Genomic DNA, 2,828 nt, shown 5'->3' with positions numbered 1-2,828 from the left:
AACGCCTCCCAACACCCAAGACCTGGAGTCCACGCAGCCCGTCGCTCGCGTTTGAAACCCGTGCGTCGGGCGATTCCGAAGGCAGAGGGGCAGCTGAACGGCCTCGCCCCGCCTTGCTCCACTCCCGCCTCGGATGCCAGCGCCCCAGAGACGCCCCGGAGACGCCCCGGGCCTCGACCCCCAGGGCCTGAGCCGAGTGGGGCCCAAGGGAGGCCGAACTACCGGCGGCCTCCCAGGGATGGCTCTTCCCGTTTGCTCCGGCTGCACCTGACCGTCTGCGCCCGACAGACGAGTGAACACGCAAATTAGACTCATTGGATGTGCGGAAACCCCAGCGTTGGAGTTTCCATCAACTAAGATGGGAAAAGTGCGGGTGTGGCGGGTTGTCGGGGGCGAGAGCCGGCGTCCAGGTCAGGATGGCGGAGCCTCGCTGGAAAGCGTGTTCCGTCCCCGCCATCTCGGTCCGCGCAGCCCCTCGGAGTCTTCTCGGAGGCTGGAGAATCCCGGGGTCTCACCCTGGGCGCCTCCCGTCTCGCCTCCTCCGAGCCACCCGGTCCACCGCCCCGGCCCCGGCGACCTTCTCTCCACGCGCGGCCACCTCGCAAAAGCGCGTCTCCGGGCCGGTTCTGAGGGGCAGCCGGGACGGGACAACTCGTTCCAGGACGCGTGCACCTGGAGGCCTCGGGGCGCTCGGTGGGTTGTCTGCGGGCTCCTTCGGTGGAGAAGGCAGGGAGAGAACTTGGTCTTAGGAAAGGACTCCTGCACGACGGGCGCCACCCAACCTCACCCAAGACCCAGAGCTTGCCAGAGCGCTGGGAAATGTCACTCCGCGGGGAAGGAAGGAGCGAGGATGTCGCCTCGCGGCTCCCTGGTGGTCTAGTGGCTAGGATTCGGCGCTTTCACCGCCGCGGCCCGGGTTCGATTCCCGGTCAGGGAAACTTTTTGCGCCGACTGGCATCTGTCACCCGGCCAGAATCTGTCTTCTACATCCCCCGTAGAGGCGTGTGGCGTGTGCTACCCGCACCGAGCCTTCAGTCCCGCAGGTTTTCTGCATGTCAGCCGCCCGCACGAAGGGCTTCGGACGGCTCCTCGGTGGCTCTCTCGCTCAGGTTTACACGGCCGCGCGGAGGTCACATCAAGGTGGGTTGCACCCAAGCCCGCGCTCCAGGGCGCCGAGCAGGCTGAGCCGCACCCGGTGGCGGGATGAGTGCGCGCCCCTGGACACGGGCCTGGCGGCTGGGGCTCCTCAGCTCCGTCCGCACGTGAGTGCTCACTCGGCCTTCGGAAGAGGTGTCCGAGGGCGACCCCCGCCAGGGTTGACAGGAAGGCGAGTGCTGGGTCAAGCCCTCCAGGGCTGTCCCGTCCGTCGACTAAACGGTGTAGGGACGTGACGTGAACGGACCCAACAAAGGCAGCAGCAGGTGAAGTAGGCGCAAAATGGGAAGCGCTGACCGCTGCCACTAGCGGAAGGGAGGAGTAGGAATCAACACCAGAATGTCCAAGCAACGGTATCACGGTCAAATCCCACCACGGCGACAACGGCTGTTGCCTTTAAACCGTCGAGACTCTTCCAGGCTCCGGGCACGTTTCCCCTTGTCCTTTGGACGGTCGGTCCGAAGACCTGTTGGGATAAACGTGGTGTTCCCTGGGCCAAGAGGAGAGCGAGCGAGAACCGGAGGAGGTGACGGGGACCCAGCCCACAGAGGCCGCCGGGGGAGTATGCAGATGACACAGCGCAGTGGCTGCCGGTCGCTGGGTCTGCAGCCGCTGATGCACGGCGATCTGTCGGGGGGGAGGGGCGAGGGAGGCCGACCCGGGGTCTCCCGTGTGCATGCGTGGGAGCTTGGGGATTTGGTGGCTTGGCTTACATTGTTTTGCCGAGTGCGGTTTGGAGATGAGGCGAGGGCCGGGTGGGGGACGGCGGTGACCCTTAGTGAACGGTGGAGGGACGGGAGGCTGCACGATGCTTGCAGGAGGGCCGCTCATACTTACCTGGCAGGGGAGACACCACGATCAGGAAGGTGGTTCTCCCAGGGCGAGGCTCTGCCATTGCACTCGGGCCGTGCTGACCCCTGCGATTTCCCCACATGTGGGAGACTCGACTGCACAATTTCTGCTAGTGGGGGACTGCGTGCGCGCTCTCCCCTCATCTGCTCCGTACACGATAAGACGACATCTCCTCCGTGCTGCTGTTCCCCGCGCCGCACTATCTTGCGTGTCTTCCCCGCTTCTTGCGCCATGCCTCCCAGGCTCAGGCGTCAGGGGTAGTCTCTCCACGGCGCTTTTGGCCGTATGCGTGCGTGAGTGCGCCCAAGCCCGCGGGGGCTCGCACCCGCACCGCAAAGGCCACACCACCAGCCTATGTTGCCTGGAGAGCGTGGCAGACGTCGCCCCCAAGGCCTCGCGCTCCGCAGTCCCTCTGGGGCCAGCTCCGAACTAGGCACCCCTCCCACAATTGGCCTCGAGGCTCCCGGCTCCCTTGCCAGCGCGCCCTTTCCCCGCCCGGGCCAGCCAGCCACCTGTTCTCGCCCGGAGTCGCCCTCCCCTTCTCCCTCCTCCTCTTCCACCCCAGCTCTGTTCTTGGGGAAAGAAACACCTCTCCACACCCCCACTCCTCAACCTGCGGGAAACACCCAGCCGCCTCTCGCGTGCTTTTTTGTGGAGTCTTGCCCAGAAGAGACACCCGGCAAGTGCTCCACCACAAGCCCCGACTCCTCCGCGCGCTGGACCACCAACGAGCGACGCTCCCGTCAGCTCGTCCTTCCGTCGGAGGTCCTTGGAGAGAGGAGAAGTGATCCAGGATGATGCGCTCGCTCTTCAGCGTCTCG

General features: G+C 65.7%; 1 protein-coding gene and 2 non-coding genes across 8 annotated transcripts in view; 2 read left to right on the top strand and 1 right to left on the bottom strand.

Annotated features, from left to right (window-relative positions):
- Positions 1-1,603, bottom strand: part of FCGR1A (Fc fragment of IgG receptor Ia) — a 40,807-nt gene extending 39,204 nt beyond the window's left edge. For 4 of the 6 annotated variants that reach the window (XM_025038496.1, XM_025038499.1, XM_025038501.1 and 1 more), the window contains exon 1: positions 23-1,602. The gene's annotated coding sequence lies outside the window, so the exon portion shown is untranslated. Of the gene's footprint in view, positions 1-22 lie in introns of all 6 variants that reach the window. The other 2 variants (XM_025038498.1, XM_025038500.1) reach the window with 1 other exon arrangement.
- On the top strand, positions 866-937 carry TRNAE-UUC. The gene has a single exon. It is a non-coding gene; the product is annotated as a tRNA-Glu (tRNA).
- A 381-nt stretch (positions 1,604-1,984) lies between the features above and the next one.
- Positions 1,985-2,148, top strand: LOC112469166. Its single transcript, XR_003042488.1, has one exon. It is a non-coding gene; the product is annotated as a U1 spliceosomal RNA (small nuclear RNA).
- Positions 2,149-2,828: the final 680 nt, after the last annotated feature.

Source organism: Pteropus alecto, unplaced genomic scaffold (genome assembly GCF_000325575.1).
Source record: "Pteropus alecto unplaced genomic scaffold, ASM32557v1 scaffold106, whole genome shotgun sequence".
Lineage (NCBI taxonomy): Eukaryota > Metazoa > Chordata > Mammalia > Chiroptera > Pteropodidae > Pteropus > Pteropus alecto.
This window is presented reverse-complemented; position numbering and strand designations above follow the sequence as displayed.